This window comes from Neofelis nebulosa, chromosome 1 (genome assembly GCF_028018385.1).
Source record: "Neofelis nebulosa isolate mNeoNeb1 chromosome 1, mNeoNeb1.pri, whole genome shotgun sequence".
Lineage (NCBI taxonomy): Eukaryota > Metazoa > Chordata > Mammalia > Carnivora > Felidae > Neofelis > Neofelis nebulosa.
Window position 1 is genome coordinate 30,739,485 of NC_080782.1, and position 22,262 is coordinate 30,761,746.

General features: G+C 43.3%; 1 long non-coding RNA gene across 4 annotated transcripts in view; it reads left to right on the forward strand.

Moving 5' to 3' along the window:
- Positions 1 to 22,262, forward strand: part of LOC131504941 (uncharacterized) — a 136,106-nt gene that overhangs the window by 21,249 nt on the left and 92,595 nt on the right. For all 4 annotated transcript variants that reach the window (XR_009258207.1, XR_009258206.1, XR_009258208.1 and 1 more), the window contains one exon: positions 777 to 909. This is a non-coding gene — a long non-coding RNA (uncharacterized LOC131504941). The remainder of the gene's footprint in view (positions 1 to 776; positions 910 to 22,262) is intronic.

A 22,262-nucleotide genomic window follows, 5' to 3' on the forward strand; every position in this document is an offset into this window, starting at 1 on the left:
GCGCCCCTCCCCTGGTCATTTCTGACCCTCACCTCTTTTAACTCATTGGCCTGTCCTTGGAAGGCCAAACGGGATTTCTGTCCTCCTGATCTCTGACCTTCACTCAGTGGGCAAGCTTTCCTCTGGGGCTCTGAACTTGAGGTCTACAGAAGCAAGGCCACTTTGTCTCTGAACCCCGGGCAGGTTTTGGGTCAGTGCTGCCACCCAGGTGGTTGGCATCCCCACTCCCACCCCAGCGCGGCTCTGGGGGTCTTGTCTGAATCCATGCTTTCTTTTTCTGCTAACAAAGAGTGGTGGTGATGGTGATGGTGATAGCAGTGATGGTCATTTGGGGGTGGTGGAGGTGATGGTGACCATATGGTGGTGATGATGGTTTGGTGGTGATAAAAGTTCAGTCAAGAAAGCAGAAGCTTGGAGGAAGTATCGATGTTGTGTTCAGAGGAACCACATGTGAGCCAAACAGAAGTATCTTTGTTTGCATTTGCTGAGGCAATGGCAATAGCTGGTTGGATCAGTTAGCGTTTGGTGAGTAAAGCAGAGCTACTCTGGGTGACATGGAATAAGGGATTTATTATAGAGATTAGACTTCCTCAATGTGGAAGCCAGTGGAAAAGTCTATGCAAGGCTGTTGCCTCTGTGTCTGATGTTGGGCCTAAAGTTTCTACAGGTCAGCAGGACCTGCACGTGGGATGGAAAGTTGGATATGAAGTGGGGGAGAGCAAGAACAGACTGGAACCTGCCTCTGACTCTCACCGCCTCCAATCTTGATAACACAGGTGACCTGCAGGACAAGTAGGTGCCCATCACTGCAGAGCCACACATGCACCTGGACCAGGAACCAGAGAAGCTGGAGGAGACCCAGTGGGTAGTGGAGATGCTGTGGGCCCAGCCAGTGTCCACAGCACCCAGGTGAGCCACAGGTCTGAGACAGCGTGCGTGGGCTCCTGCTGTGCCTGGTGCCCTAATCAGACCTCCCGAGTGGGGTGGTCACTGCTTCACCCTGCCTTCCAAATCTCATGCAGATTTCTCTTGTTGCCAGCCTGAATTCAGAGCCATACAGGGAAAGAACTCTGGGACATTGTTTAGTTCTTGTGACACGGGACACGGTCACCATGGTGGGGGCCTCACGTAGCTCAGGTGGAGTAAAAGCTTCATTGCCCAGAATGGCCTGTGCATGACACTCACCTTTAACATTTCAAGTGGGGAGAGGCAAGGGTAACCAGACCTGAGCCAAGGGGCAGCTGAAGACTGGACACCAGAGCCCTTTATACTCTCAGGTCAAGGAATAGCCTGGCCATTTCATCTCATCCTCAGAAGCTGGAGTCTTTGGCATCCCCTCTACCCCCTAAGCACTGAAGGCTCACGTCTCGTTCACTAATCCTTGACTTTGCACAGGGGCTGGGTAAGGCTGAAGACACCTGTCCCTCTTTGGGATTCTGGTGTGCCTCTGACCTCGCCCTGGTGTCTCTTTGAATGGCTCTTTTCTTGGTATTGACCCTACTCTCTACTTCTGACGCCTATTCCTGCTAAATCCTCTAGCTGGACCTATAGGTCTCTTTGGTGGCCAAATCCTCAGATGGTGGGCAATCCCCTTGGTGGCTCTAAAGTGCTCAGGAGTTACAGCCCTGGGAAAGCTTCTACCCTCTTCCTAATACTCTGGCTTCTGAAGGCTTCATTTACCAACCAATATAATTATCATATAGTTTCTATTCTTGAATTTGAGAATTGCCTTCACCAAAGATGCATTTAGAATTTAACTCAGCCATGTGCTCTCTTACTGTGTCCATCATTGCTCTAACCCATGTGAAATCATGGATGGGTAGCCAGGAATGGAAGCAGCTGGTTTTGAGTTTTGTACTGTGAAATGAGTAGTTTGGGATTTGGTAGTCAGAACTGTATTTGCCCCTCCCTCTTTTTCTCATTTGCTATGCTACCTTGTTTGTGAACATTTTCTCCACCTGCAAGCAATTTACACAAATCGTAAACTATGTAACTGTTGTAATCTCTGTAGCTATGACTTGAGACTGGAAAATGACCAGTTGTCATCAGATTTGAAAACTCCTAGAAAAGGTCCTCTCATTTGTGGTCTCATGCCTGATACTTCTCAGATGGTAGACAAGTTGTTAGAATTGTTTGCACCTCAGTTTTCTTGTCTCTAAAGTGAGTGGGTTTGCCTTGCATTTCATGCCATGTTCTTTGAAGTCCCCGGCATTGCCAGAGGACTCATTGGGACATTGGAGTTGGGGAACAGGATGGGGTCTAGGCTCCCTTCATCCCTCACTCAACTAGCAAAGAATCACCTATGTCTATTTTATATATTTGGTTTCTGTGATAGATTGGATTATTGGTCAGCTAACAATCACTCCCTGCCCTGTCTTCCTTACAGCAGACTGTACTCTCCTGTCCTACTGACTTTGGGTTTGGCCATGAGATTTACCTTGACCAATGGAATATGAGAGGATGTGACATAGGTAGAGGTTTTAAATGTACTTGCAGGATTTGTCTTGCCTTTTGTGCTCTTTCATTTACTAGGAGAATGTGCCCATAGGTAGTCACAGTAGAAAGAAAGAGAGAGTTGTGCAGCAGACCCAAACCTGACCATAGCCTGAGTCCCACCTACACTCGTTTATTATCCTCAATCTGCAATCTGTAAGCATGAGAATAAATGTTGTTAAAAGCATTTTGTTTTGGGGAGTGGTTTGTTACACAGCATTATTATAGTCATAGCTAGCATAGCTTACAAATAAGTTTTAATAAATAATCATATCTTTTGGTTTAAAAGAAGTTTGAATAGCTCTGGCTTTGCTGATTTTTCAGCTCTCCCACCCAGTTCTAACATCCTAAGTTTCTGTCTCTGTATGTATCTAGGAAAGAGAGAGAGGGATAAAGAGTTTTAGAAACAAAAAACTTAAGGAAAGGAAGAAAAGATAAGAGAAAGTAGAAGATTTTCTTTTTGGGGGAAGGGACACTTATCAGGGAGCAGGGAGCAGAGATGGACAGATCCATAGTTAAAGTGTGTTTTATTTCTTTGAATCATCAAGTAAGCAGATTTCACCCCTGGTATTATTTTGCACTGTTACATTATTTTGTCCATTTCTGTATTCCATTTGCACAACCTCTGAAATTCCAGGAAGAAGGTAAAAGAATAACATTGTACATAGCCCTGGGTTGTGCTGTGTTTATTTCATCATGGACCGTTCACTTGGGCTTAACCTCAAACTGACCTTTCTGACTCCAGAGAAGACAGCAAAGCTTTGTCAACAGATTCAAAATCATACTCTAAAGGAACAGAGATAGCTCACTTCCTCGGCTAGAGATGTTTTCCATTCTCACTTTTCGTGTCTGTGGTCATAGGGAGATCATTTTTAGGAATTCCTAGACAACTTTATTACTGAAGTGCATGCATAGATACCCTGGAGTCTTAGACAACCGGCACCCCACCCTAAACCCTGAAAGTATTAGCAGCAGGTTGGAGGGAGGATGAAAGTCTTAGGCTATTTTCAAGCCTATTTTGCTCCAGTGCTTTTCAACATGGCTTCATTTTATTGTTAAAGTTTGAGAACATCTCAAATGTAAATATAAAACTATAGTCTAGGGGCGCCGGGGTGGCTTAGTCGGTTAAGCATCCGACTTCAGCTCAGGTCATGGTCTCGCGGTTCATGAGTTCTAACCCCACGTCGGGCTCTGTGCCGACAGCTCAGAGCCTGGAGCCTGCTTCAGATTCTGTCTCCCTCTCCCTCTGCCCCTCCCCTGCTCACGCTCTGTCTCTCTCTGTCTCTCAATAATAAATAAACGTTAAAAAAACAAACACTATAGTCCAAAGCCAAGAATAAAGGATATTTGGATATCCTCAGTTCGAATGAATAATTAAAAGGTTACCATATCCTCTGCAAGGATGAACGATATTTTGGACCAGATCATTAGATGATGGTTCTATTTCCCAGAAAGGGTCTTCTGAGGTTTGTGAGGGCAGCATGAGGCAGGCTGGGCTTGTCTATGGCATGGGCTGGGTTTGAGGTCATCTCTGCCATCAGCCTGTGCTCAGGTTGTGTCTTACACTGATGGCCATCTGATTTTGGGTATTGAATGATTCACCTGCTTGTTTGTATTGGATTGAACGCCTTTGAGGACAACAGGAGCTGCTTAATATTTTACAGCCAGAAGTTGGCACTACCTATGTGTAGGGAATTCTGCATGACCCAAAATGTCGTGTAGGGAGAAGAGGGCTCTAGGAGATTATTTAATTTAGGTTGATTCATGAGTATCTAGCAAAAAAAAATGTGCCAATAGTTGTATTTATTGAGTGCCAGGAGATTTTATAATAAAGACCCTTTTCCGATAACCTCTAAAAAGAATAAAAGAATATATGCCCTCCTCCCCCCCCCCCCCCCCCCCCAGCTACTAGAAAGGAAAGATGCAATTTAAAGAGACAAAACCAATCTGGATAAAGGCAAGAAAAAAGAGGAACGCCTGGGTGGTTCAGTCGGTTGAGCATCCGACTTCGGCTCAGGTCATGATCTCACGGTCCGTGAGTTCGAGCCCCACATCGGGCTCTGTGCTGACCGCTCATAGCCTGGAGCCTGTTTCAGATTCTGTGTCTCCCTCTCTCTCTGACCCTGCCCCGTTCATGCTCTGTGTCTCTCTGTCTCAAAAATAAATAAACGTTAAAAAAAAAAAGGCAAGAAAAAAGAGAAAAGGAACACAGAACAGTTTGGACAAATAGTAAGGTAGGGTATTTAAATAGAAATGAGCCAGTTATTACATTAAATATTAGTGAACTAAATATTACAATTGAAAGGTACAGGTTGTCATAGTGAATAAAAAACAAAACTGGAGTCTATGCACCTTGTAAGTGATATACCTTAAAGTAAGGTGTATGGCCATGGTCCTTTCTGAAAGCAGCATGGCATGTACCAAGAGTCATAGTTCACTTATACCCTTTGATCTTATAAGTCATTATAGTTAAGACCTCAGAATGTGGAGTGGGATAGACCTTAGTTCAAATCCCATCTCTGCCCTGTATAAACTATGTGATCTTGGGCAAGTAACAATCTTTTGCTTTTTCATCTGTAAAATGAGGGTAATTTGTACTTTTCTCATAAGGATGTTGTAAGGAGTGCATGGCAATTTGGGTATAAAGTTCTTAGCACAGAGCCTGGCATGTAATAACTGCTCAGTAAATGTTAGCTATTATAATCACTGCTGCTGCTGCTGCTACTGTATTTTATTAATGGGTTAAAAGCAGTTTCTAGTATCAGGGAAACAATTATATCAGGGAAATAGTAAGCTAAAGACAAATGTAGTATGGATGAAGATGTTAATGGCATCTGCCTATAGCAATAAGAAATTAGAAACAACCTGTCTCATTCATTCATTCATTCATTCAATTCAACAAATATTTACTGAGATCTTATTACATGCTAAATGCTGTTTCCCACTGTTTGGGATACATCAGTGAACAAGACAAAAGTCGTTGCTTTTGTGATGGGGAATGTGTAGCTAAACTGTGGGGCAGTAACCCAATGGAATGTTCTGCAACTGTTAAAAAAAATAGCAGTGAAGGCATAGAAAGTTGTTTGTAGTATGTAAAATCAAAAAACAGACAAGGAAAACAGAGATGCCTTAAAATATGCCTGGGTAGACAGAGACTGAAATGGAGCCTTTGAAAATACAGATGCCTGTAAGGGTGATGGGATTGTGTTCTTTATTTTCAGTAACATATGACATGGTTTTATGAAATTATGAAAAAATATATGTAAGTAATTGAAAAAAGTGAATTGGCACAAAGAAAAGCTTCTTATGGTTTAGGAATCAAAGTGAGGCTCTAGGCAGAAGAGGAAATTGCCTATGTAACAGGGAAGGGAAAATTGCTCTTTCAAAACAGAAATGACCGTTGTAGCTTCCCTGTGTGCTGGGAACAGAAGATTTCATGCCAGGGAAAGGCAGTTCTTTGTTAAGGAAACCTTATTAAGCCGATGAGTAGAAGAGGCCCCAAAGTCCCTAGAAAGGGGTAGTTCATACTTAAACATGTCTGTATAATAAAGTAACAGAAACTTCAGTTTTCCCTCGGCAGTTTGAGGGTAGAGGGAGAAACAGGGATTTGGAACCTGGAATATGGGGAGAAGATGAGCAAGGAGAGATTCAGCTCGAGAGGGCAAGAGTGGTGGGGATAGAACAGCAACTTTAAGAACACTGATAACTAATATTCAATTTTAAGCTCTTTTCTGGTTTTTTTTTTCCCCACCTTTCCCTAACAGTATGACTATGGGATTGAAAGAGGGGGTAATGTCCTAGAAGGAGAGCACATACAGGTGTTCAGAGGAGAACACAGAGGCAGGAGGCAAGATGGCAACTACAGACCAAGAAGTCTCTGGAAGGGAGAACTTAAGTGTGGGGTAGCTAGGAGACCTCAAGTTCCGCCCCCCGCCCTCCAACATGCCCTCCCTTGGAAATCCTGAGGAGAGTACTGTATTCCCATGGGATGTGGGCTCAGGGCATTTTGTTTGGATATTAAAAGAAGGCTGGTGCCATAGGACATTCAGAATTCACACACACAAGGTGATCCTAGCATCCTGTTCAGAGGCTATTTTTCCCATACTGACCCTTCTTAAAGCCTCAAAATGCTTCATTGCCACCACTACCAATATAATCTTTTGCAAACAGACACCCTTCTACCTAGGAATCTTGCTATTAAAAAAAAATGTTTATTTATTTATTTTGAGAGAGAGAGAGAGAGGGTGGAGGGAGGGACAGAGAGAGGGAAAGAGAATCCTAAGCAGACTCAGCCATCAGCACCGAGCACGACTCAGGGCTTGAACCCATGAACCGCGAGATCATGACCTGAGCCGAAACCAAGAGGTGAACACCCAACCATCTGAGCCACCCAGGCGCCCCAGGACGCCTATTATTTTAGGTGCAGCAAGGTCTGGGAGCAGTTCTGCCTCTCCATGAAGGCCTTAGGGAGGATGAGTTTGTCAGATCATTTGGTTACATGGGCAGGAGGTTGGGCAGGTTTTGATGGGTGGTGGGCTGAGGAGAGAAGGGAACAGCAAGCAGACATGAATAAGCGTGAACCTGGGGCACTGAGGCTGATCGCTTGTGGAGGTTGGTGGTGGTGGTGATGGAAAGGGGAAGCCGCATGAAGTCTTCTGGGACAAGGAGGGGACTGGTATCTAGACCCTGACTCCTGCTCCCAGGGAACCTTGTGACAACAGTCCTTTTAAGGATGGTGCTCAACTCAAAGGCTTCTAGAATAGCAACCCTGTGTGGCCTTGGTGTACCAAGGTGCGGGTGGGTGGGAACCATCTGTCCCAGGTGCAGACCATAGTGGGAGGGGAGGGGAGTGCATTGTCTGTGGAGAATTTAAAAACAGTAATAAAGCATACGGATTGTTGCTATCATCAGGTGCCAGCAGTTCACTGTAGGGTGATAAAATGCCTCTCCCTGCTGGGACAGCCTTTTCAGGTCGTCCCTGTCCTCTGGCCCTCTGCCGCTGGGGGATGGAGAACAGCAGAGGTGGGGAGTCCAAAAGAGGCACGTGCAGGAAAGAAACCCAAATTCCTCAAACTGGTAAATAAGAGGATTTCAGGACTGAACTTGAAAAACATGAGCCTGGCCAAGGGCGGGGCAAGAATATCCTCAGAAGGCGGCAGCTGAGCAAAGGTTAAGCAAATATCGGTGCCAAGCCAGTGGCGGCTTGGTGAATAGGCGACTCACATCCTCTGCAAGCTCTCAAGATTAGTGTCTTTTCAGAGAAAAGAAAGGACCTGATCTCATCTGTGGCGGGGAGAGAGGGCCAGCGCCTCTTTTGTGCAAGATAAAGGCTCCAGCAAGATCTCGAGAGACTGTTCTAAGAAAAACTGGAGAAGGTGCACTTGGCCATCCTGTAGACCCCGGGACATTCCACAGGGGTGGGAGGAAGCCCAGATCTCTTCTAAATTGAGGTGTATATAGGAACAGGGTGGCGGGGGTACAATACACAGTAAGTACACTGACACGTCCCAGAGTGAGGTCCCCACCAGCAGCATCGGCATCACCCGGAAATTGGTTAGACACGCAAATTCTCAGATCCCACTATGACCTACCTGCCGAATTAGAGACTTGGAGGCTGGCGCCAGCAATCTGTTTTTAAATAAGCCCTCCTGGTGATTCTGATGCTCACTGAGTTTTGAGAACCACAGGTTGGGAGCTGACTCTGGGGTTTGACTCCCTCTGGGAGGTAGTGGCAGCTCCCCTCTCTGCCCTCTCCCCCATTCTAGGTCTCTGAGGCTGTGGGAAGGATGAGTGATATGACAGCACTAATGAAGAAGACGCAGGTCAGTTTGTGAATGTTAATTTGTGAACATTAGTTAGCTCCTGGGTTTGTATTGTGAAAGATTCCAAGGAAAGACAATTCTGTTCTGGTGCCTCATTCTTTTTAATCTAATGGTCTAACTCAATCCGTATTATTTGGGCAAGTTCTTCCAATTGTGTAACCTAACCTAAACCTTTCCTACTGTACATACAAACCTAAATTTGTGGTAATATGTTGTAGCAGCCATGGGAAAGTAATAAATGAGGCTCTGGGCCTGTAGTTGGACCAAGGCTATACATCTGTCCCCAACTCCAAGAAAGGTCCTGCAGTCTCTGTACCCGAGGTATTAGGTTGGGATGTGAGGCTTTCTTTGAGAAACTGGCTGCACTGAATCTCTGGAAGTCCTGGATTGGGTGTGGTGGGAAGTCTGGATCCAGGGGCACTTTCGAGGACACTCTCGGGGTAGCACTGATAGCTGGGGTATCAATATGGCGGGTGGTGTGGAGAGGCACAGCTCTGGTGGCATTTTCCAGGTCTTCCCAGGAACAAGTCAGGCAGGAGGGGCTCCAACTCCCATTTGGATTCGTTTGAAATATTCCACCTCTCTTGGGTCTTGAATATACCTTGCTGCCATGGAGACAGCACAGGCCTTAGACTTGGTTCTGTCCTAGCCAGATCACTTCATGTTGGTGCAACCTCAGGCAAATTATGTAACTTCTCCTTTCTTCCACTTGCTCATTTAGAAAATGCACTTTGCCATGTTGTTATAAAGGGGGCTGTTACAAAGTATAAATAAGACAATAATATAAAGTGCCTGGCACACCATGAGACAGTGAATCTTTCTGCAGAAGGACAATTGTGGCATTCTCTCCAGCTTGGTGAATGGTGGTAGAACTAAGTGTGAGTACGTTTCTGCTGGCTTATGTGGGAACCATGGTTAGTCAGAGATTTGGAGCTGCTGGGAGTGCAACCAAGCAGGCAGTCTATTCCTTTGTCCCTTTGAAATAAGACCTACAGCTGGTTTATTCCTCTAGGTTTTAGGGAAAGGATGTGAGAGAGGAGATTGCACAGCTCAAGGCATTGATGATCTGGGTTCTTGGTTGCCTCAGTGGTGGCTCTAGCAGGGAAGAAAAGAAGAAGAGCTTTGTGAGCCCTGAAAACACATACACCATTACCCTGGCCAATGACTCCATGGAACAGGCATCTTTCTTTCTCCTACTAGCCCCCTGGAATAGCACTGCCTGGGCCTCCCCATGCCTGGTCTTCCTGACATTTGTATCCTTCCATAGTCAAAGGGCTTTTATGGGGTCTGGGAAGCAGAAGACCTACCGTCCAAACTTGACCCTAGGCTGCTCTTTCATATCTACCACTCTGGAACGAACTCACCATGGCAGGAGTCTGTTCCTCAGCCACACTTAAGTTAAAAGAGAATGACTTGGGAAGGCAGTTCTGGAAAGGCAGAAATGCCAAGTGAGCCTGCATTTGGCTTCCACCTCCTAGCCACTCCTGCGGCAAGCCCATGATCTCAGGGTGCTCAACGCCCTTCAGTCTGGACCCTGACTCATTGGACTCCCATCCAATGTGCTCTTGGGTTAGTGAGAGTTTACAATAGAGCATTAAGGATCCAGAGGATGATTCTCTAGAACTTTCTGACTCCGTAAATTTGAGAATAAAATGAGAATAAGAAAATGTATAATGTCTTGATTTACTCTTAATTCATATTTCCACAGAGAGTTACATGTTCCTGTGCTTGCCCTCACATTGCTTGTTAATTGTAGTTAACCACTTTTCCAAATTTCCCTGAAGTTTAATCTCTCACTTGATAGCATTTTTCATATAGAAACAAATTTTTAAATATCAGCTGCCAGAGTTACTTTGCACATGTCTTCAGCTAGAAGAGATCAGTGGAACTGAGTCCAACCATGGCCACTGATCAGCTGTCAGGGCTTTTTTCCAGCTTCGGATTGGTACCTTAACCAAGTTACAAATGGCTACATCCCCTAGGACTTTGGAGTTGTATCATACTGGGAGTTTATTTTTTAAATTCATTTATTATTATTATTATTATTATTATTAATTTTTTATTATTTTTGTTTTAGAGAGAGAGAGCTCACAGGGGGAGGGGCAGAGAGAGAGAGAGAGGGACAATGTCAAGCTGGCTCCACGTTCAGCATGGAACCCAATGCAGGACTCAATCCCATGACCCTGGGGTCACGACCTGAGCTGAAATCAAGAGTCAGATGCTCAACTTACTGAAACACCCAGGTGCTCATTAAGCTCACATTTAAACTGTGAGTTTAAATGAAATGAAACTGGTATTCTGAAATGCCAAAACCCTATCCCCTCTCTACACCCCACATAACCACTTAGGTCTTCATTAGCTAGAGCTAGGTGCCATCTGACTGCACTAACGCAAGCTAATCCACCTGAGGGTGTTTGCCCAATAATCAAAATGAATTTTAATTTGCTAAAGGATCAAATGTGAATGTGGTTTTTGTTTTGAATTGTTATTTGGAGGGATTGTTTTTATTCCACATTTATATACTTTGTATACTCTTCAGGTTATGATTTTTAAAATAAAAAACCTGTTGAATTCAAGTATAGTTGACATGTAATATGAAATTATTTTCAGGTGTACAAAATAGTGATTCTATATATACATTACAAAATGCTCACCACGATGAGCGTATAATATTATTGACTACATTCCTTATGCTGTACTTTTCATCCCCATGACATTTATTTTGTAACTGGAAGTTTGTATCTCTTAATTCCCTTCACTCATTTTGCTCATCCCTTCACTGCCCTCCCCTTTGGTAACCATCAGTTTTTTCTCTGTGTTTATGAGTCTTTTTCTGTCTTTGTTGTTTTTGTTTGTTTTGTGTTTTAGTTGCCACATATAAGTGAAATTGTATAGTACTTGTCTTTCTATGTGTGGCTTATTTTACTTAGTATAATACCCTCTAGGTCTGTCCATGTTGTTACAAATGGCAAGATTTGCATGGTTGAATAATATTCCATTGTAAATGTATACCACATTTTCTTTATCCATTCACCTATCAATGGACACTTGGGCTACTTCCATAAATTGGCCATTGTAAATAATGCTGCAATATACATGGTGTACATCTATCTTTCTGCATTAGTGCTTTTGTTTTCTTTGGGTAAATACCCAGCAGTGGAATTGTGTGGTGCTTCTGTTTTTAGTTTTTTGAGTAACATCCATGGTGTTTTCCATAGAGGCTGCATCAATTTGCATTCCCACCAACAGTGCATGATGGTTCCCTTTTCTCCATATCTTTGCCAACACTTATCATTTCTTGTTTTTTTGATACTACTAGCCATTCTGACAGATTTGAGATGATATCTCATTGTGGTTTTGATTTGCATTTCCCTGATGATTAGGGATGTTGAGCACCTTTTCATGTGTCTGTTGGCCGTCTGTATGCCTTCTGTGGAAAAATGTCTGTTCAGGTCTTCTGCCCATTTTAACTAGATTATTTGATTTTCTGGTGTTGAGTTGTGTTGTGTTCTTTATGTATTTTGGATATTGACTCCTTATCAGATATGCCATTTGTAAGTGTCTTCTGGGTTGCCTTTTTGTCTTGTTGATGATTTCTTTTGCTATGCAAAACTTTTTAGTTTGATGTAGGTTTTTAAAAAGAACTGCAATGACCATTAGGCAAAGAATTCCACCTGTGCACTAGGAGTAAGAAATGAAAGAAAATTATTTTCATGTAGACTTGAAGCATTCCAAAGATTTTTATTAACTCATAAATTAACATTTGTTAGTAATAAGTATCAATTATTAATTATATTAATTTCTAAGAAGACGTAATATGAGTTTTTTGTACCAGGAATGGTTATAGGTACTGGAGTGACAATATCAGGTCTTTCTGTTTATGTCTCTAGGTGTTACTTCCTCACCATTAATACAAACATATCATGCAGTTCAATGATGCTTATAGAGCTTTGAACAGGTATCATATTAATTTTGCTTGAAATCAGTGGCTCTAAATTGGGGTGATTTAGCTCCCCAGGGAACATTTGGCAGTGTCCGGAGAACCAAACTAGAAGCTACTGGCATCTCCTGGGTAGAAGCCAGAGATGCTGCAACGCATTTTATAATGCATCCCCTCTTACGTCCACATGAAAGGTTATCAAGAATTATCCGCACAAAAATGTCCGTAATGCTGAAGTTGAGAATCCCTGCTATAAAGCACAGATTCTTTACTTTTGAGAGCTCATGTATAATGAGAAATGTTACTGATATGAATGTGTCCAATTTGGGCCCCAGGAGGCAGGAACCTTCAACATTCTGAAATCTGGTTTGTATGTAACTACAACACCAAACGCTAAAACACTGCCCTGTGTCTGTAAACGATACTTATGGTCATTTGCTGGAATTTTAAAAAGAGTAAAAAAGAAAATTGATTCTGATTTTTCCCCTGATTAGGTGTGTGACCTGGGTTTGTCACTTAAACGCCCTGGGCCTCAGTTTCCTCATATAAAATGGAAAGTTTACAACACAGGATCTGTAAGGTACTGTTCAGTTTTTATATTCTGTGCCTATAAAAGCGAATGAAACACTCAAATGTTGCCCTTCCTGTCCTCTGGGTGCTTATAACCCAGGCCCCCTGTTCTGCTGATCCTTCAAATCAGGGTGACTTTCCTTTTCCCTTCTCTCATTAACTGATCAATTTCTGGGCCCATTTTTATAAAAATGTTACAGTCCTAAGGCCCCGGGGTTTCAAATAGCTCCTGGTAAGTTAGAACTCAATAAATATTTCATAGTTAAACCCAAAATAGCAACCTGGCTCCTCCCTAGTATTAAACAGATTGAAAAAGTCTCCACAGTGGGAAGTGGTGGGAAAAGAATATCTCAGCAATTGAAGACATATGTGGAGAGGGCGGTTTTATCCTCCTGGCTGTATCAAAGAGGCAGACTCCTAAAGCGTATTCAAGAATGACCTGCCAATAACAGCACTTTGTCCAGACAAATGCAAGGCCTGTAGTCAAGAGGTAAGGCATATGTATATGTTTGCACTTTGGGAAGGAGAGGCTATAGGTTCCCAGTCCTTGTTATTATGACTATGTCCAAATAAGCACATTAATAAATCAGAACTTAGTAATAAGCACTGTATAACTAAGTTTAATAACCCTCTCTGACTTGAATCCAACTATCAAGACTACAAACAGTTGGTTGAAACCTGTCCCTTCTGTGAAAGATAAACTTGGTAGAATAGAAATATCCTTCTGAGAAATTAAAAGCCTTCTCACTGACAACTAGCCACTGGAGACATTAATCTAAAAACCAAAAAATTTGGAGCACCTGGGTGGCTCAGTTGGTTAAGTGACTCTTGATCTTGTCACGATCTCGTGGTTTGTGGGTTTGAGCCCTGCATCGGGCTCTGTGCTGACAACACAGTGCTTGCTTGGGATTCTCCCTCTCTCTCCTCTCCCTCTCTCTCTCTGCTCCCCGCCCCCTCTCAAAATAAATAAAGTTAAAAAGAAAAGCAAAAAAGAACCCCCAAATTGCTCCCTTTGTCCATAGTAATCTTTTATTCTATTATGGATTTGCTAATAGTTGGTTAGCTCTGGCACTTAATAATAATCCAAGGTGGACAGAGAAGTTGTGAGCCACTGGCTAGAAGGGGAGGAAGATTTGGAAATGACTGGCTTGGGCTTGCTTCCATAGTTTCTTGGCCATCCAGGAGCCCATTTGCCTGCCCATCAGATTGGTCTGGGCAGTCGTCCTCCAATCTGGCCCATTCTGCAGAACTTTAAGGCAAAGCTGGCACTTGGAAACCCCAGTTTTATGAATGTCTCAGTTACGGATTTCTGGTCTTAATTACGGGGTTGGAGAAGTGATGTGTGCTTTCTAAGATTAGCTTTTACACCAGCTACTGTAACTGGCTAGGCTCTTGCAGAAGCAGCCTGGCAGCTGGAGAGAAATGGCTTTATGTAATGGGGCAAAGAGTCATCGGCATGCTTGGGGGAAGCCTTTTACAGAAACCCTTTTTGCTCTGTGGTTTATGTGTGCTGGCTGAGGATTTTTACTTGGAAAGGAAAAAGGTAAATAAATGATAGTAGTGGGTCAGTTATATTTTTAAAAGTTTGGAAGTTAATGATTTCATGACCATTCTGAGAACCATTACAGTATAGGATCTGTTTCAAACAGATGTTTCTTTCATCCAGCACGTATTATTGAGGACTGGTGATTGTCTTCGTGCAAAGGGGATACAGTCAGCGGGGAACTGCATAAGTCCTTGCCCTCAGGGGTCCTGCAGTCTTCGTCTTTGCCCACTCGTTCTCATCCCTCTTGAATGACTGCTATACAGTTTTTAGTTTGGGCACTTGGATCGTTTCTTTTGCCACAGTAATGTAACAAACCACCCAAAACTCAGTGACCGAAAAGAAAAGAGTTGGTCTTGATTAAGCCTATACTTTTGCAGGATGGCAGTTCAGGCTAGGCTTGTCCGGGCAGTTCTGGTCTTCCTTGGGCGCATTAATAGCATACTCTCACCGGGTGGTGATCTAAGATGGACTCAGCCACGAGATTCTTCCGGTCTCAGCCAAGTTCACGCATATAAAAGACTGACAGTTGATTGGTTGTTGGCCTGGAGCGGATGTGTGTGTGTTTATTGGGGGGAAGAGGGGGGAAGGAGGCTGTTACCGGGTCACGTGCTTCTCCTCCTCCAATGGGCTATCCCGGGGATGTCCTCCAATCACAGCCGAGCAAGCCCTTGAGGGCTTCTGTTTAAGCTTTGGCCTGTGTCAAAGCTCTGCCCGAGAGTTAAAGCAATAAGGAACTGAGTGAAGGAATGGGGATCAGTGGAGCTGGATCTTTTCTTTTAATGTGAGTAACGGAGAAATATTAAAAATAATCTGAGAACAGGGTATGAAAGTTGAGTGGAGTTAAATAACGTAAGTGCTTTTATTGAAACACTAGTGTCCGTGGGTGGATGGACATGCAGTGGTGTGGGGGTTCAGCTGGCTCCAGAACAATTTTCATTAAACAGAGCCCCCCCCCCCCCCCAGTTCCCTGTGCCTCCAGTTCAGTCCCTTGGTGGGCCCAAAGGCTTTCTTCTTTTCTGTGACTTTTTGCACACGTAATGTCATACAGCTACCGTGTAAATGTGTCCTTTGTAAGAAGGACCAAATCAGTTAAATGTGGATAAGATGAACCGGTGAGCATCTCCTCCAAACACAGGAAAAACACTTTTTTTTTTTTTCAATATATGAAGTTTATTGTCAGATTGGTTTCCATACAACACCCAGTGCTCATCCCAAAAGGTGCCCTCCTCAATACCCATCACCCACCCTCCCCTCCCTCCCACCCCCCATCAACCCTCAGTTTGTTCTCAGTTTTTAAGAGTCTCTTATGCTTTGGCTCTCTTCCACTCTAACCTCTTTTTAGGAAAAACACTTTTAAATACATATTTTACCACTAGCACCAGGAAAACGGATATATATCTGTCTCTGTGTCTATACTTAGGCCTAGCAAATGAAGGTATGCCTGAATGTTCATTAGGATGTTTATATTTCAAACAAATTACTTTTCAGGGTTGAGAGTCATGCTCAGCGAAACGTTTCTGGAGTTGATATTTGTAGTGGAGATAAAACATTTTTTCTTTTTTTCTTTTTTCCAAACTTCAGCAACAAAATCTATTGCTATGGTTTTCAACCTGGGCTGCACATTAGAATCATCCAGGGACCTTAACATAAAAATCCCAATGCTAGAATCCCTGAGGTTAGGACCCAGGTATCAGGATTTAAAAAAACTCCCAGGTGATTCTAATGTATAAGCAATGTTAAGAATCACTACAATGATGAATAAATTGCAGCTTGGTTCGTGAACATCCCTGATGTGGACGTTTTCTTTGTTGGGCTTGTAGCTTTCACAAAGCATTTCTGTCAATGTTTCTGTGCTGTAAGAACCACCCATCCCTGATTGCTAATATTTCCTGTAGCTGTGGTTTTCCTAGGAAGCTACTACACAGCAAAACAAATTCCCTGCGACTGTTTTTTGCATTTCCTCCATTGGTTTCTGCTTCGGTGTTGGGGTCTGCTCACTCATTACCCATGTATGACATTGTGGTGCAAAGCACCGCCCTGTTCCCCCGGGAGGCTGGCACACTGGGTGCCATGACTTGGTACTGATGAGCCTACGTTCAGGTCCCTTTCAGTCAAGGCCACCTTTCTGGGCTGTTGTGAGGAATACACAGGATAACGCATGTGTAACCAGCAGATTGCATGAGCTGGACTCAGTGGGAAGAAGCAGAGAGTTACATTATTCTTGTCCACCATTGCTTTTCAGACAGTTTCTTTTGGCCTTTCCTTCCCTATCCCTGGAAAATTTCATAGATGTTTGGTCACTTTCAGGTATTTTAGTTTTGCTCTCTGATTAAAAAATTATAATGCAAATCAAAATTTCAAGTTTCTTCCAACTCTAGGCCTGATCCATTCTTGGGAACTTGCACTAGAAAGGTGAAAGGGTGGAGTGACCTTTGTTCTGTGATTTCTTTTTCTTGTTCTTAATTTCTCTCTGTCTCTCTCTCTCTCTCTCTCCCTCTCCCTCTCACTCTCTCTCTCTCTCTCTTTTTTTTTTTTTTTTCTGCTGCTAGTTCTTTGTACTTTTAGTCTGATATTAGTGCAGTTGTATTCTGGGGTTGATGGCCTCTGGGTATCGGATACCCAAATGGTGGCTTTTTCTCTTGGGGAGCTTTGTAGATTTTAGGACCCCTCTCCCTTTTAAAGGGGTGTCAGGTACTGCCCACTGCATTGTTCCCTGGCTTGTGGCTCACCTTCCTGCTGACCACCATGGTTCCCCTCCCTTAAGCTTTTTGCTGCTGGGATCACTTTGCCTTTGGAGTTGAATTTTTTTAAGGTGGCTCAAGTATAGCTGTCCTCCATGATGTCTGCTGCTCCGGGAGATAGTTTCTATTTTCTGCTCACCCAACTCTGGAAGGGCAGGCTGTGCCCAAACCTTTTCATACTCTGCTTTGGTTGCAGTGCTAAGAGCTCTGAGTTTCTGCAGCTTCACACGCATCATGCTGAGGGGCAAAATGTTAATCTCTCTTTCAGGCAGATACCCGTTAAGAGCCGAGGTGGGAATGGCTCTCCATGTCACCCAACTGAAATGAACAGGATTCTTTAAATACAAGGTCACACCCCTCTTCAAAGAAATCCTTGCTCCCCAATCTTCTTTACTTATTTTTATTTCCTCATATTGGCTACATGTAAGTGATGGACTATATAGATCACAGAATCAGCCTTTTCCCCTCTTATTAAATTATGAAACAATCCTGAACTTTAAAAAAAACCCTGGAAGATCATTATAAAGAACTTCCTGAACCCCGAACCTTTGAGAGTAAATTTCCAACCTGTTGGAGTGCCTGGGTGGCTCAATTGATTGAACATTCAACTCTTGATTTTGACTCAGGTCACGATCCTCGGGTTGTGGGATCAAGCCCTGTGTCAGGCTCCACACTGAGCATGGGGCCTGCTTGAGATTCTCTCTCTCTCTCCCTCTGCCCCTTTCTGGTTCTCTCTCTCTCTCTCTCTCTCTAACAAACAAACCCAGGAAGATCACTGTAAAGAACTTCCCACACCCCAAACCCTTGAGAGTAAATTTCCAACCTGCATACTTCTACCCTAGAATCTTTTAGAGGGTGTTTCCTACAAAGAAAAGGACATTTTCCTATGTAGCTACAATATAACCAATAAAATTAGGCAATTTACATTGATAACTTTGCTATCATCTAACCTCATAGCCTATTCAGTGTTTTCCAGTTATCCAAATAACATCCTTATGGCAACAGGATATGGTTCAGAATCCTGTACTGGATTTCGTTGTCATCCCTTAGGCCTTCTTCAGTCTGGAACCTACCTTGATTTTTATCACCTTGACACTTGGAAATTTGTAGGCTAATTATTTTGTAGCACATCCCTCAGTTTAGATTTGTCTGAGGTTTCCTCATTGCCTCTTATCAAGTGGCACAGATGTGTCTTTATGCTCTTACTGGTGTTGTTACCTTTGATCACTTAATTAAGTTGGTGTCTTCTAGGTCCCACTGTAAACTTCCTCTCTTTCCCTGTGTAATTGATACATATTTTGTAGGAAGGTAGTTTGAAACTGTATCAACATCTCATTCCTTATCAGACATTCAGTTGATTCATGTGTTTATTTACATCTGTACAGACTCATGGTTTCCCATTATATTGAATGAATTTTAATTCTTATTTATTTTGGTGCTCAGATTGTCCCTGGTTTGGCCAGTGGGATCGCATTCAAGCTGGATTCTGTATTCCTTTCACAGAACCCTATCATTCTTTGAGTGATCCCTGGCTTTCTGGCACAATAAGATGTTCTAGGGTCACCTGTGCTCCAGCCCTGGAATCAGCCATTTCTCCAAGGAACCCTGGTCTCTTTTAGTAGAAAATGTTATTTAGAAGCCAATGTCTGAATGCTAAATATACTCCTTGTTCTTGGGGGATTGTTGCTCCCAGACCTCCTCAATGGCCAGAGCTCTGTGTGTGTGTGTGTGTGTGTGTGTGTGTGTGTGTTGGTGTAACACATAATAACATCTCCATCTTTTGAACTGAGTTCACACAGATGTCTCCAATTGTAACCCAACACCAGGGCTCATGCCTGCCTTCCCCCTTTCTTTATAACTTTTCCAACAGTGGCGAACCTTGCTTTCGTTATATATGTATTTATTCATTTGATCAATTTCCTGGTATCCAACCAATCTCCCAAATCTGCTGCCGTACCTTCCTAGCAGGGTCGCCCTCCCCACTCTGTTGAAACTCTGATACCCTACTCTGAGCCACTGTGGCTTTCCCCACACCCACCACGGAACTACTACCTTGCTTTGCCCCCAACTAATGGCTCTCAGACTGAATTGTTCAGGAAGCGAATGCAAGCTCAAGAGGCCACTGATCCAATTTTGAGCCACCAATTAGCAAGTCTCACATAAAGCACAGGGGTTCTCTCTGGGGTCCATAGATGCCCAGAAAGTGCATGTAGAAAATTCAGGAGTCTGTCAACTTTGGGAAATCACATCTTTATTCTCTAACTTATAACTGCATTTTACTCTTTCCTTCTATTACAACGGTGGGCAACCCACCACAGCAGTATCAGTGGTGACTGTGATTTTGTCAACAAAAATTATACCTGTTCTCATACCATATAACAGTTATTACAGAAACTATTAATGCTCATCACTCATTTAAAAATATGGTAGTTATGAGCTGTTCTTTTAGGTCTTACTCTAAAATAAGTCTGTGTTATGATGTCACAAAATTGCTTTTAAGTTGTTTTGATGATTGTCTTCAACATACTTAGTGTCCTTTATAGTCCTTATATATTCTGTGCCTTAAGAATAATTATCCTGAGAAGAGGTCCACAGTCTTCACCAAATAGCTGAAGGAGTCCGGGGGAACAAAAATGGCTCAGACCTCCCCTTTAGTTCTTCTCTTTTAAATATGAAAGCATGTTCCCTTATTTTAAAACTTGGGATCTGAACTTGATAAGAAAATCACCCTCTAAGACAGTGTGGCATGCCTCTGAAATTAGTCTCCCCGGTAGGTTGAGGGTCGTTCTGGGGTAATAACTCCCTGGCATGTCTGGCCCATCTGCCTGTGGGTTGAGCATGCTCCTGAAGCCAGAGGACATCCTTAGGCAGGGAGAGGCGGGAAGTCATGGCCAGGTAGACCTGTCTGGAGGTGACCTTTGGGGTGATCCCTTTGAAGGGATCTAAGTGGACCACCAATTGTGTCTGTCAGCCCCATTGCTTTCTCTCTGGGGCTCAGCTCCTTCCTCTGGAAAATGAGGAGGGATAGTCGCTAATACAATTTGAAGACAATGCTTGGCCCTGGACAAGGACAGTGGGAGCCATGGGAATGGAAAGGCCCTATGCTTTGCCTCTTCTCAGGTGGCAGGGTTGAGTGTGCCGCCCTGAGCCTTCCTTCTGTCCTCACTCCCTCTTTCCTGAGGTGCCAGAAGAAGGGAGAGAGGAGGAAGGCCATAGAGCTGTAACAGCCTGGCCGGTGGTCAGCCCACTTGGGGGTGAGTCTGCCCCTCCTCCCCTCTCCTCTGGGCCCCAGAAAGTCTATTCTGCAAATGAGCTGTTCCGTCTCTACTCACTCTTCCCCAGATTGAGTTTCTAGACCTTCATGATGCTCAGGTTACTTCTCGGCCTGGTTCAGGGTATCACTTTCTGTGACATCCTCTCTATAAAGCCTCTTCGGCACTCTCTCCCCAGAGGTTCTTGACCCACATACTCAGCACAGTTGGCTCTCCTTGGCAGAAAAGCAACATAAAGTGAATCAGTGAAGCGGGAGGTATAGCAGGGGACCTCTAAGGACTGCTATTTCTACGATTTCTATTTCTATTATTTCTATCATTGTGTCTCCATGGAATTAGCAAATATGTCATAATGTATGAAGCCAAGTTTTGCCCTCCCAAGTGGTCACATAGGAAGTACCATTGCTTAAAACATGAGTGTTGCTTTTTTTTTTCTTATCCCAGAATTATTTTGTGGAGCTGGTTTACGAACCACAAAAGAGAATCACACATATTGCACTATCTTCCCACTTTTTGAGTAGAGATACTATTACTTTATTTACCATGCTTTAGTTCCAGTGGCTTTTTGGTTATTTTCAAAAGTCTAGTTTACCCACCAAGGCTGAAGATAATAGATACCATCCACAGGGTTCTTTCTGTGTTCTGAGTGCAGTGTGATATGAATTTTCTCATCAAAAGTCCTGCAAAGTAATTGCAGTTATTTCCCCCCCCCCCCCATTTTTACAGATGGATAAATTGAGGCATAAAAAAGTTAAGAAACTTGTTCAAAGTCACACAGCTCATAGAAGTTGAATCTGAGATTTGAACTCAGCAGTAAGACCAGGGTCTAGACTCTTCACTGATGAACTTCTTATTAATTACTTCATCCATTCCATAATATATGTCAGGCGCTGTTCTAGGCATGGAGGGTTGGTTCATTGCTGAACAGGATAGACAACAATTCCTGCCCTCTTGGAGCTTAAATTTTAGTAGATGAGACAGAAATAAAGAATAACATACTAGATAAGTAGGTTAGATAGTATGTTAGAATATGATTTAGGAAAACAGGGAAAGGGGATTGGATGACCGGATGAAAGTTGAAATTATGAATGGATTGGTCTGCATAAGCCATTTGAACAAAGATTTGATGGAGTAGAAGGAATGAACCATGTTATCTGGGAGAAACTCTTTCAGGCAGAGGACAAGCCAATGCAAAGATCCTGAGGCAGGTGCATGCCTCGTTGTTTGAGAAACTGTTGGATACACCTCCAATTTTGAAGGAACTCCAAACCATTGGGAAGACTTTGGCTTTTATCCTGAGATAAATGGGAGAAGAGTTGCAGGATTTTGAGCACATATATGACATGATCAGACTTCTATTTGAATAAACTTCTATGGAGAAGAACTGTACAGCAGAAAGGGCAGTAATCTGTTATTACAGACAGATGTAACCAGGCCCTGTCACGGGTGAGTTGGTGGTAGTTCACATCAGACCCAGAAGGCATCTATGCACTCAGCAGTTGCATTAGAAGTTGCTAATAGGTATGTTAATTTTTCTTCAAATTGGGCAAAACCTGAGTAATTTTGAGGGCCTGGCCAAGTCTCTCTTTAACAAAAGATTTAGAAGCAGCAGAATCAACAAGAGAATATGCAGAGAAACAGAAAACAGTCACCAGTGTGACTGCTCACCATGCTTCCAATGGAACCTTGGAACAGGAGTTCCATGACAGGAGACTCTAGACTCAGCTGAGCCTAGGGACGGTCAAGAGAGCACCTGAGACAGGCTTCTAGTTGTAAATTGGGCAGGTGGAGAAAAATGCAAAATAGGGGGACCTGGTAAATTTGTGAAAGTTTGCACGGTGGCTCTTTAACTCCAGAGGAAACTAGTGTCCGTGTTCC